The following is a 12,837-nucleotide window of genomic DNA, read 5'->3' as shown; positions in this document are numbered from 1 at the left end:
CTGTCTGGCACAGGTGCACTATCAATGACAGCTATAACTTAGGCAAAAGTCAAATTAACTCAACTTTCTGAAAACACCAATAAAACAAGAGGAGAAATTTTGAAATTTTTATATGTGTCTCCGAAATAGCAGGACTTCTGTTTGGTGCCCAAGGTCGCTGGCTTGAGCCTAAGGTTGCTGGCTCGAGTAAAGGGTCACTCGCTCTGCTGTAGCCCCCTGGTCAAGGCACATATGAGAAAGCAATCACTTGTCCACTGGGTACTGATATTTTTCACTGTATGGTGGAAGAAATAGGAGTTTAGGAAGGTCATGTGACTTGCTCAGGGCCAAGGCAAAAATATGACAGGCCCCAGGATCTGAACCAAGGACAGGATTCCTGGGTTACGTTCTTTCCACCTGCCACAACCTGGGGCACAGCAGCCAGGAGTTAAGAGCCAAACAAAGAAATGGGGACTCGACCACTTCAGGAAGACAAGACTTAATCCAACAGTGGCCAGTAAGGAAAAGCCCGAATTAAGGCTCGGTGTCTGTTCATCTCAGATTTTCTGAGACAGCCTGCCAAGCTCAGTCCTCACAGAGGTGAGGGAAGTGGAGCTCCTGGCCTGGGTGGGGGAGACCCCACGAGCCCAGCATCCACCTCACTCTTTCCTCCTCTTGCTCCCTTGCTTAACCTCCCCCACCCCCAGGGCAGGGCCACTCTGTTCTATCTGTGTCCACCCCCAAAGTCTCCCAGAGAATCCCACCGAAGGAAGTGCCCGCAAAGGAACTCAGAGGGCCTGACTCACCTTATTATTTTCCTTGTTGAACCCAACGGTAACCCAGGTGAACCCCACCCTCGTCCTCCACCTGCTGCAGCCAAAGGAGTGGCTGAAGGAGGAGGAAGGAGGGCATGCCTCCAGCTGACCCCCAAGGCAAAGTGGGTCTGAGGCCTACAAAGGAACAGTGCCCCCAGCCCCATCTGCCCTACTTTCCAGGGTGAGAAGAGGGGCACACCAGAACAGGACCACGGCAAAAACAAACACTGCTACTGGCAGTGAGGACACAGCCCGCCCACAATTACCAGTAAGAAACCAACTTCTGCCCTGGCCGGTTGGCTCAGCGGTAGAGCGTCGGCCTAGCGTGCGGAGGACCCAGGTTCGATTCCCGGCCAGGGCACACAGGAGAAGCGCCCATTTGCTTCTCCACCCCTCCGCCGCGCTTTCCTCTCTGTCTCTCTCTTCCCCTCCCGCAGCCAAGGCTCCATTGGAGCAAAGATGGCCCGGGCGCTGGGGATGGCTCTGTGGCCTCTACCTCAGGCGCTAGAGTGGCTCTGGTCGCAACATGGCGACGCCCAGGATGGGCAGAGCATCGCCCCCTGCTGGGCAGAGCGTCGCCCCTGGTGGGCGTGCCGGGTGGATCCCGGTCGGGCGCATGCGGGAGTCTGTCTGACTGTCTCTCCCCGTTTCCAGCTTCAGAAAAATGAAAAAAAAAACACAAAAAACGAAAAAAAAAAAAAGAAACCAACTTCTGCCGGGCCGCAAGAGTGGCTACTGCCAAATCTGCTCCTGGGAACAGCCTCACTGGCCTGCCCACTGCCCTGAGTGGGGCCAAGAAGGGTATGCAAACCGCATTCCTCTAGAAACAGGTGCTGACTGCTCGACCATCTTCCCACAGGGCGGAATCAACAGGCGGTTTGGACACCACTCTTCGCTCATCCCCTCTGACCGAGAGGGGTGAGAGTGTGGTCAGTGGCCGGGAGAGACAGGCCAGTCTGGGCTCACGAACCGGCCAGGGAGAAGGTAGCCCCACCCCACCCCCATCCTGCCATTCTACAAAAGTCCCCTCTCAGAACAAGTGAGAGCACAACCCCAAAAGGCACTGCAGGACAGACACAAAGACACACAGGAGGCCTGAGCACAGTCTGGCCACATAGGTGGCTGTCGAGAGGGGCCCAGGTGCTCCCAGCAGACTCCTTCCGACAACACGTCCTGACCCTGGGCAAGTTCCTGCCCTCTGAAGGCCGCAGCCTTCTCATCAGGCTCTTAGTCACCGTTGAAGAGACCAGATGGCCACTTCAGAACAGCTGATTCCTCCCCAGGGTGGGGGGAGGGGAGAGAAGACACTCTACTACCCCTAGTCCCCCCCGGCCCGGCCCGGCCCCCCAGGTAACCTGAAGGGCAGGGAGGAAAGGCTGCCTCCAGCCAGTGCACTCCTGCTTCTCAGGCCAGGGATGGAGAAGGAGGTCCTGAACGTCAATGTCACACACAAGAAGAGCCTAGTGTCCACAGAGGCGCAACCCAGAATGTAAACGGAAGGAGGTAAGGGGACTTGTTTGAACCCCAGCCTAAGCCACATCCTCCAGCACTGCCGACTGAAGGGAACAGACCAGTGCTGGACTCCTGGCCCAGTGCCCTCAGCACTTCAATGAAGGAATAAAGCTGCCAACCTGAGGTGACAGTCACAAAGAACCACAAGAAGGCACTAAAGGCAGTGATGATGAAACTACAACCCAGATCAGACCCAAAATTCAGCCAAAATGACTCTACAGTGACTGTGGACGCAACATCTCATCTTATTTTCTCAACCGAAGAAAAATAAGATGGCTCCTCACGGCAGAGGAACTTGGCTCTCTACCAACTAATGAATTCAATTTACGCAAAGACCATATTCCTTGAAACACAGAGTCTTAGCCTCCTAAAAGATGGGTAAACATGACCCAGATACCAATTACCACTGCTAACAGAGAAGGCTCTCCACACTTAAAATACTCATTTTAGAAAAATGACCAAAAAATGGATACTATACTGAAATGAAAGGACAATATAGTTAACAGACGGAAACATAGGCAACAGCACCGGAAATGAAATTTAAAGACAATCCAGAGATGTTCTTTTATGCTCTTTAATTTAACAAAATCACCCCCACTGTCGCAGCAAGCCCATGGTGAGGCTGGTATGCTCAGACTTGGGTGGCACAGTCAGCTGTTATCAACCTTTAGCAAGCAGTATGGTTACAGACATTCAAACCTCCTCCCCCTCATAGAAATGGTCATTACCCCTAATCCAATAAACGCATGACTAAGAATTTACCTCAAAAAAATAAACCAAAGGAAGAAGAAGGGCATGCTTTAAGGAGGAAATCTGCACATTGTGATTTGCAATTACGAAACAATTTGTAGCATGTGGTTAAAGGCCAAAATGGAACATGCAAGCATGAAAATGGTTGCATGGGTGGGGAATTTACAAGTGATTTTTTAAAAAGGTTTCCATTCTCACACTTACCATTACCAGTATGTAAGCTGAAGCCATTGCCAAGGGTAAGAGGCTTGTGCTGCCTGCCTGCCTGCCTGCCTGGAGAATGCTGCCCCTGCCCAGGGTGGTGCCCTCAACAGTCATTATAAGCAGGGCTTGTCTACTTTAGGGTTACATTAACCTGTACGATTTCTTCCTCCTCTTCTCCCTGTCTCTCTAACTGCAAAAGTAGCACATGCTTAATCATAAAATATTTAAAGAACAGAGTGCAAAAAGTGAACTGGCAATGAGTAAGCACTAAACAATAGCTTTCAAATTTTTTACCATGGCCCACAGTAACACATTTAACAAAATCAATCTAGTGCACACATTCTTGCATGCTCAACTAAAATGAGTCTCATAAAACAGTATTTCCCCTTATTACATGGAATGCATTCTAGACTTGCTGTTGTTTGTTTCCCCCCCAAAAAACTGTGTGTTTGTGTATATATATACACACACCCCTGTATATAATCTAAGAATCAACTATTGTAAAAGCTTTGCTGAGAAAAACAGCAGTTCCTAGGCCGTGGGCCAGACCTTCAACTTTCCCTGGGACACTTGCAACTTCTCACTATCTTGATGTTGTTCAAGACGAGAATCACAGGTCCACCATGTCGTCCCATGTGCTAGAAGTTCCTGAAACCAAACCGAGTTAATACCTGATCTAATTGCAGCTTCTACTTCTCCCAGAAACATAATCTCAATTAATCAGTCTTGAATTCTCTGATCACATACCAGTAATCTGTCAGATGGGCCCTCTCCTATCCCCTCCTTAGAAAGCGGAGGTGATCTGCATGGTAACAACCCCTTTCTTTTCCCCCAAAGAAAAGATTTCCAGGCCCCAGAATAATTCAGTGTTTTGTTAATAGCTCCCCTGTCTCACCTTTTTCCAATAAAAACTTTCTATTTTATACAATTCCTCTGAGCATCCTCCTAGTTGCTAGATGGGGCACTGCCTCATTTATGAATCGCTTAATAAAGCTAATCAGATCTCCAAATTTACTCAGTTGAGTATTTTTTTTTCTAATAATGTTTATATCCCAAATATCTCTTAGCAATTTCTGTACATAATATGCTGTATTACTACTATCCTTGTACTTTCAGTTTTAGTTATTACCTGTTCACTTCCTACCCCGGAAGACAAGGATAGATCAACTCTTTACACCCGTACAAACTGCCTCTTCCCCAAACCACTACCTCACACTTCTTCCTCAATTAGAGTTAACTCCAGTTAGAGTTAAACTATAGCTTTGGCTAGAGTAATTTTCAAAGTTTACATTATTATGACCATGTGAGCTATCAGAGTGAGCCATATAAATCATGATTTCTTTTCCTGTGCAACTTTTTGTTCTCTGGAGTTAATAATTCTCTGATTCTTCTATTTGCTTACTTTTCTACAAATTTGCCAATATTCTACCCCAAATTCAATGCCAGTTGTCCCAATCTCCTCTCAAGAATGCATTCACATCAGGTATTCTATTTTTACTTCTCCTGGAAGATCTCTCTCCTGAAGCCTTCAGAGCTGCTTCCATCTGGGCCGGGGCATGGAATTCCCTTCACCTTGCGGAATACAGCCGATGAGAGATCCAATCTTTGCTCACCTTTGTGGAGGAATCCTTCAGTGCAAAAGGCAAGTTTTCAGACCCTGTATATCTGAAAATAGCTTTATTCTACCTACCTAAATGACAGTTTGGCTGTGTACAGAATTCCAGGTTGGAAATCAATGACACTGAGAATGATGAAACCATTAGTCTACCAGCCTCTTCCATATTCCCGTACATTGAGAAGCCCCAAACCACTCAGATCCCTGCATCTGACTCTGTTATCTCTCTCTGTAAAGTTGTGAGCTTATCTCTTTCTCCCCAGCATACTGGAAATTCAGAGTCCTGGTCTGGGTCTGTTTCATCCACTTGGCTCAATCTGATGAGCCCTTCTGATATGGAAATCAATATATCCTGCTCTTCCAGGAAATTATTTTTCTTGATGATTTTTCCCACCTGCATTTTCCCTTTGTTCTCTGTCTCTGCAACTCCTTCCTATTAATGGTGGAAACTCTGGCTGATTCTTTCATTTTCTTAACTCTTTTGCTCTATTATCCACTTTTTCATCTTCATCTTCTAGAAGAATCCTTCATGTCTTTTTTGACATTTTTTTTAATTCAAATATCATTTTAATCACAGTCCAAGAACATTCAAATAATAAACCAAAAAGAAACAGATGTTAAAGATTGGTCTTCAACCATTACGGCTAATGACACCATGCTTGCCTATGATCTCGTGGACATAAAACCACACCCACACCTGAGTGGTCACCATTTCATTCAGAGAGCTCCTTTAACCATGAACTGCTTGACGCTACCAGTCTGAGCACAACTGACTACATTTTTCAAGCTCTGAATAGTTGCAGGGACCTCAACTGAGGGTGAAAAACAAAATCTCCACTTTGGCACAGTGACCAAATGTGGCCACTCAAGCTTAGGCTCTGAGTAAGTCACAGTAGCATCTAGAAGTGCAGGGGCCTTCTCCGGGAGGTCACAGACAAACTGGGCCATGGTTCTAGACTGACTCCTTCACCGTTATCTTCTAATAATTCTATTAATAGTTTTGCTCTGACTTCATTTTTTTTATTTTTAATACTTTTTTTTGGAATCTAAGTTTCTGTAGTATCCTATTATTTTTACTTCTTTTCTTTTATTTTTTTTTTAGAAAGAGAGAGAGGGACAGACATGGGCAGACAGACAGGAAGGGAGAGAAATGAGAAGCATCAACTCGTAGTTGTGGCACCTTAGTTGTTCACTGATTGCTTTCTCATATGTGCCTTGACTGGCGGGAGGGGTGTTGGAAGGGGCTGCAGTTGAGCCAGTGATCCTGGGCTCAAGCCAGCGACCTCTGGACTCAAGCCAGAGACCATGGGGTCATGTCTATGATCCCGCGCTCAAACTGACAGCCTCAGAGTTTCAAACCTGGGTCCTCACCATCGCTAGCCAATGCTCTATCCACTGTGCTACAGCCTGGTCAGGCTTCTGTTCTTATTTCATAGATACAATATTTCTCTTATCTCTCTGAGAAAATGTCTAATTTTTTTTTCTAAAATGTTCTTCTCTTTTAAGTTGCTTTTTTCCTTTTTGTTTTGCTTCCCTGCATGTTAGGCACTTTCTTCAGATGTTGGTAACCCTTGGTAACCGTCATAATCAGGTACTGTAACCCTCATGACTGAGGAGCACCAAGCCCTTGGGCAGGCAAGTCTTTCTGTGTGAGGCGATCTGGCCAGGCCATCTTCTGGGAAGTTCCTGTGTTCAGCATCTTCATTTCTTTCCCCTTGGGCCTGTAGGATTTCTTTTATCTCCTGCCTGGACAGTGATGGGGCTGGCTGTCAGGAGTCTAGATGCTGGGGCACAAGGACGGTCTTCACAGAAACCTCCAAGGATACCTTGAGTCTCCAGGCCTTGGTTTTCCTTCTGCAGATTCAATCTCCCACTTCCAGCTAAAAAGAAGAGGCAGCCGCCACCAACTACAGAGGAAGGACCAGGATCTAGAGTGTGACCACATCAACTGCTCTCAAGCAAGTCTTGTATGAAGCACCTCTGATGCTCCTTCCCTCCTCCGCCCCAGAATCATAACATAGTGACAATATCATCTACATTTTAAACTGGGTCACTCATCCATCTATTCCTGGCTTGCAAATGATTTCTTGCTCTTGTCTCCTTTACCCTTCCCCCTGTCCTCACAGACTGATTCCTTTTTTAAAATCCTCTATATCTTTTTTTTTTTTGTCAAAATTCATTTTTATTAATAGAAAATAAACACTTGTTCCACTTTCAGTTGTTATACTTGAAGTTGCTAACTTTAGGGAAAAAAGAATTTAAAATAATCACTTAACTCTATTTTGACTAAAACAATGAAACTGGCTTAAGAAAAAAAGTATTCAGCACCATTTTGTTCATAGGTCTTTCAGAATTTGTTCTTTTTTTTTTTTTTTTAAATGTCCTAATATTTTTTAACTTATTTTATTATTTTATTTATTCATTCATAGAAAGGAGAGAGAGGGAGAGGAGAGAGAGACAGAGAGAGAGAAGCGGGGAGGAGCTAGAAGCATCAACTCCCATATGTGCCGTGACCAGGCAAGCCCAGGGTTTCGAACCGGCGACCTCAGTATTTCCAGGTCGACGCTTTATCCACTGCGCCACCACAGGTCAGGCTAGAATTTGTTCTTAATTAAGAGTTTCTGGAACTTTCCTGTCGAGAACGGACAGGAATTAGAGCCAGTGGGGTTGCCAGGGGGAAGGTAAGGAACCGGGGTACACTCAGCGTGACGCGGACTGCACTCTCCCTCCCTCCATGCTCGCTCAGGAGGGTCACACTTTGCAGCACTGAGGTATGAAAAATCAAGACTGTTGTTAGCTGGTCTTTCCAGCTAATAACAGTTCATCTCGGGCACAGATGCTTTTGGTCTTCAATGTCCTGTGAAAATTATTTTTTTTTTTCTTTTCTTTTTTTTAGGATATTTTGCAAATAGATTGGATTTAGTTCAATTTTTTTGTTAGTTAAATATGTTTAACAGGGTTCACTATGCTGCCAGAGTGCGTGTCTGCTGGCTTAGTACCCTTCTAAAATATATACAATACACGGAAGTAAATCATAGTCTTAAAGCACACTTAGGATACTGCAGTATTTAAAGCAAAATCTACTTTAACAAATGTCTATAATTAGATGCAGCAGAGGAAACAAAATCCAAAGTCTGACGAGGGAGATGCGGTCTCCCATGAAGCTGAGCTGCTTAGGAAACTTAAACATCATGTGCCCTGAAAGTGGCTCACGGAGAGGCACGCGGGCGCCATCTCCTCGTCCTGTGAGATTCCAATCAGGGCTGGGCCAGAAATGAGCACGTCTAAATGGTTACACAAAGGTTAAGCCTTTTTATGCAAAAGAGCATCTGTCTGTCTGCATCCATGAGCAGTAGTGCTCACCAGTTTCCTAATCACACAAAGGCAAGTTCATACGCTTGGTCAGATGTCAAAGGAACAGGAGGTGGACTGTTAGGTCACCCTTGGTCGGTGCTCCCACTGGCTCGTCGCTACTGTGTGCTGTTCACCAATGTGAGTCAGGTGGACCTTTGTGAGAGAAGTGTTGGGTGGACAGGACCACTTTAGGGCATTTCTTTCTAAAGGGAATACACAACAGGTCAGAGGGTAGGGGAGGTAATGCAGGGAAGCTACTCTCGCCAGCTCAGAAGGAGTTGATGAAGCCCATATATGCATTCAAGAAGCCCATGGGATCCTCTAGCTGTGGGTAGTGGCTAATGTGGTCATCCAGAATGGACACTGTGGACCGCGGCAGCGTTTTCCTGTACAGCTCCAGGAACTCCGGGTGGGGTTCACCGGATCCAGAGGCCAGCAGATAACGTGAATAGGAATAGTCACAGGGGCGAGAGCTCCCACCCAGCGTCTTCTAAACTTCTTCCTCTGACTGATGTACTTACTGTAAGAGACCGTCGATCTCTAAGTTCTGTTGTTGCTGCAGATCCCTGCCCACATGTCCCACAGCTCACTCTCTGAGGGCCGGTGTGTGGCCCAAAGACTGGGCTGAGACCGCGAGAGAACACAAGAAAGTTCATCAGTCGTGTGAGGATGGGCGACAGCACGCCTCCATCTTTGAGAAGCTTTTGGAGGAGGAGGGGACGGTGAGTCTCAGGAAATATACCCTCCATTCGACAGAGACTCTTTATGGTAAGCCAGCCGGATCAATTCTGCTTGAACCTGTTGAGCAGCTCCTGAGCCACGATGTCGCCATAGTCGTGAGACAGGTGGTTGACCCTGCGGTTCTGGAGACAGAGATGCCACAGCAGCGCCTCCATGACGCTGGCCTGCTCAAATATGGAGCAGTGGTGTGGCCTCGGTTTGTCACTAAAGCCGAAGCCTAAGAAGTCAAGGGTAATCACGGGGTGGAACCTCAGCGTCAGACCTTCCCAGATGTTGTACCAATCGTAGCTGGATGTTGGAAAGCCGTGTAAGAGAACGACTATCTCCGGACTTCCGACCACACCCACAGAGTCTTGGGAGAAGATGCACAGTCCCTTGTAGGTGAAGAATTTGCCTGATGACTTCCATGAGTGAAGAGCAGGGGAGAGTTGGGGGGGCAGGATGTGCAGATAGGCCACAAGCAGGGGCACTGCCAGGAGCCCCACCTGTGCCCACCACTCCCTCATCCTGTGGCAGAATGGAACGAAGCTAAAGAGCCAGGCAGCCGTGGATACGAATCCCAGCAAGTTCCCTTCTTCCCCCTCCTTTTCATCTTAATTCTCCAGTATCTCCTAAGTTCGTCTCCGTCTGCTCCATTCCCACTACTATTTTCAAATCCTCTATATCTTAACTTTCATGGCATTTTAGGATAAAGTAAAATAAGGGGCATCCACTGAATCTATCATTTTTACCCAGATCACTAAAAGTCTTCAAAATATTTTTAACTGCCATCACTTTATTGAGCAAAGTTAAAAAATAAAATAAAACAGAAAAGATAATTTATAACCATATGAAAGAAAGAGGGAAATACACTGCAGATGTAATTAAGGTGACTAATCAACTGACCTTAAAAAAGGAAAAGTATCTGAGTACAATGTAACTGTGTGTGAGAGCCTTCAAAGCAGAGCTTGCTGCCTGCTGAGGGGAGGAGTCGAGAGATGCCAAGCCTGGGAAGGACGTAATGCGTTGCTTGCGGGATCTAAGACAGAAGAGCTGCCCGCAAGGGCCAGGAACTGTCCTACAACAGCAAGGAACTGGATTCTGCCAACAACCTGAGTGAGCTTGGAAGTGGGATTCTTCCCCAGACCTTTCAGAAAGAAACACAGACCTGCCAATACCTTGATTTAGGCCATGTGAGACCCTAAGCAAGAAAAAAACTCCTTGAACGACACTGTACCTGGATAACACCATAACCCATATATCCCCAAGCTACAACCCAAGTTATCCTCTCCCCCTCTTTCTCCAGATTCAACTTTTCCACTGGGTCTTTGAAGTTTCAGTATTAAGTAACATATCTAGTCACAAGTCACTCTCAGGAAAGGGCAGCCATATTTCCAAGGGAGCTGGGCATCTTGCCAAGTAGCATACCTTAGGCCCTGGACATTTCTACTATTTAGGAAGAGAATCCTCTGAGCCCAGTGGGTGCTGGAGAATGTTCACAGGCCAAAGGAACAGGGGGGTCCAAGAAGAGAAACCCAGGAAGAGACAAGTGAACATGCAAGGGAAATGGGTTCCATTCCCCTTGGAAGGAGTGGGGTGACAAAGGCAGACAAGAGCAGGATGCCTCAATGCCCTTGAGAACCTCACACAGAGGAACCCTCTGAGAGGGGAAGGAGGGGCTCAGGTCCACGAGCTCCCCACTCAGCTCTGACACCCTCAGAGTCAGAAGTGTCCACATACAACTCTAACCCATACCCCTTAAGGCCCAACTCCCTACCCCCAGGGTCTGCCCAAAACCCTGAAACTGGACAGTGGCAGCAACCACTCACAGGGATCTGCAAGTTTGGCTCTTCACTGCCAGAAGACACTACAAAGCCACACAGGGGTCAGGGAGGGCCACACAGGTGTGGGGAAAGGGAAGTCCCAGAGTTCTGAAATCTTCAGGCCCTTGGCTGCCAGCCCTGGGATGACCCCCACGTGGAGGTCCAGGAAAGCCCAAGCCACAGCTCTGAGTCCCACCAGCCCCTCCAACAGGACTGGGGTTCGAACTGCTTGGCTTCCTGTATGAAACTCTGAGCAGAGCAAACACAGCACTATGAGTTTCCACCACCCACAACCCACAGTCCAAGCCTGCTGACTTTAAAGGAGCACGGCGGAGCCTCTTCATTATCCGGTGAGGAGACCTTTGTCCACCTCCCTACTATAAGCAGGAAGGAAGCAGAGGGAGGGGGGATGTGGGTCAGAGGAAAGCAGGGAGGTGCCGGCTCAGCGGAAGAAGTGCTGAGCCTGGAATGAAGGTTACTTTAATCCAATGATTTTCAAACTTACTATTTTTATTACTTTTTAAGCTACAGGAGCCTTTGTTTAAAAAAAAAAAAAAAAAAAAGACCTGACCCAAAAACCCAGCATGGAGGCAGGCAGAGCAGGTCACTTGCCGATTCAGGTCGCTGGGGGAGTAGGGACAGCGCTGTGAGGGGCACATGTGAAAAGGGTGGGTGGCTGGGCTGGTCCCAATCCTACAGGCATCAGAACCACTCAGGGAGCTTTCGCCCAACCACACACGGAGCCTGCACGGGGGCTGTGACAGACCTGGAAACTTGCATTTGAAGAGCTGTCCTTCACAGCAATCTGTGTGAAGGGACCCCCCCCCCCCCGCCACACACACAACACACACACACACACACACAGAGAGGCCGAATCTGGCACAATCTGAGCTTCAAAATAAGCAGTAATAGTAATGGGTTTTAACACTGAATAATATAAGTCAATTCTAATATAAAGCTAAATGGCTACATAAACAAGTGGGGGAAAGGGGAAGTTCTGTACAGCAGAATGCCAAATAATATAGAATGGCTCAATCGAATTACAGTCATCAGCATTCAGCAGCCAGGACAAATAACGAATTCTATTAAGAATCATCAGTGGGTTCTGTCCTAATCTGTCTAGGTCCCGTAACAAAATACCACCGACTGGGTGGCTGATGAAGAACAGAAACTTATTTCTCACAGTTCTAGGGGCTGGGAAGTCCAAGGTCAAGGTACCAGCATGGTCAGCTGAGGGCCCTCTTCCTGGTTCCAAGCTGCCACCTTTTCACTGTGTCCTCACCTGGTGGAAGGGGCACTGGAGCTCTTTGGGGCACTAACCCTATTTACACAATGGCTTGACTCTCCTGACCGAGGTACCTCCCAAGGCCTCAACTCCTAACACCATCAAATAGGGCATCAGAATTTCAATACTGCATGGCAGGGGCGGGGGGGGGGGGGGGTGCCCACAAACACTCAGACCATAAGGAATTCTAAAACTAGTTAAGGAGCGTTCCATGAGAAACAGCACGTTTTACACAGTCTCTGTCTCTCTCTATAGGACACTTACTAATTACAAAGGATATAAAAGGTCGCTGGCTTGAGCCCAAGGTCACCGGCTTGAGCAAGGGGTCACTGGCTCAGCTGGAGCCCTCACCCTTCAAGGAAGAGATGAGGAAGCAATCAATGAAATCAATGAACAACTAAAGTGGTGCAATCACATGTTGATGCTTCTCATCTCTCCCCTCCTGTCTGTCTGTCTCTCTCTAAAAAAAAAAAAAAAAAAAAAAAAAAAGAGAGTATAATAGTAACTCAACAGTGCAGAAACCCAGCAGACACTACATTAATTGTCATCACTGGTAATGAATTAAGCCAACATTGGTTCCTCCTAAGAGGATGCACTGAGGACACTGCAGGACACCTGACAAAACTGAATACTTGCATAATGAGGAGAAAGCAGAGAAACACCCCTGGCCAGGTAGCTCATTCGGTTAGTGTTGCCCCAACACACCAAGGTTGGTGGTTCAATCCCTAGTCAGGGCACATATGGAAAAAAACCAATGAATGCACAACTAAGTAGAACAAC

The 12,837-nt window shown here is 47.0% G+C and overlaps 1 protein-coding gene and 1 pseudogene across 3 annotated transcripts in view; both read right to left on the bottom strand.

The window, feature by feature from the left end:
• The window catches only part of TSPAN14 (tetraspanin 14), a 77,135-nt gene that overhangs the window by 45,082 nt on the left and 19,216 nt on the right, over window positions 1–12,837 (bottom strand). The gene's annotated exons all lie outside the window — the stretch shown is intronic.
• On the bottom strand, window positions 8,469–9,476 carry LOC136313079 (mesoderm-specific transcript homolog protein pseudogene; annotated as a pseudogene).

Source organism: Saccopteryx bilineata, chromosome 9 (assembly GCF_036850765.1).
Source record: "Saccopteryx bilineata isolate mSacBil1 chromosome 9, mSacBil1_pri_phased_curated, whole genome shotgun sequence".
In the NCBI taxonomy this organism is placed as follows: Eukaryota; Metazoa; Chordata; class Mammalia; order Chiroptera; family Emballonuridae; genus Saccopteryx; species Saccopteryx bilineata.
The sequence above is the reverse complement of the archived record's forward strand: the minus strand, read 5'-3'. Positions and strand labels throughout refer to the sequence as shown.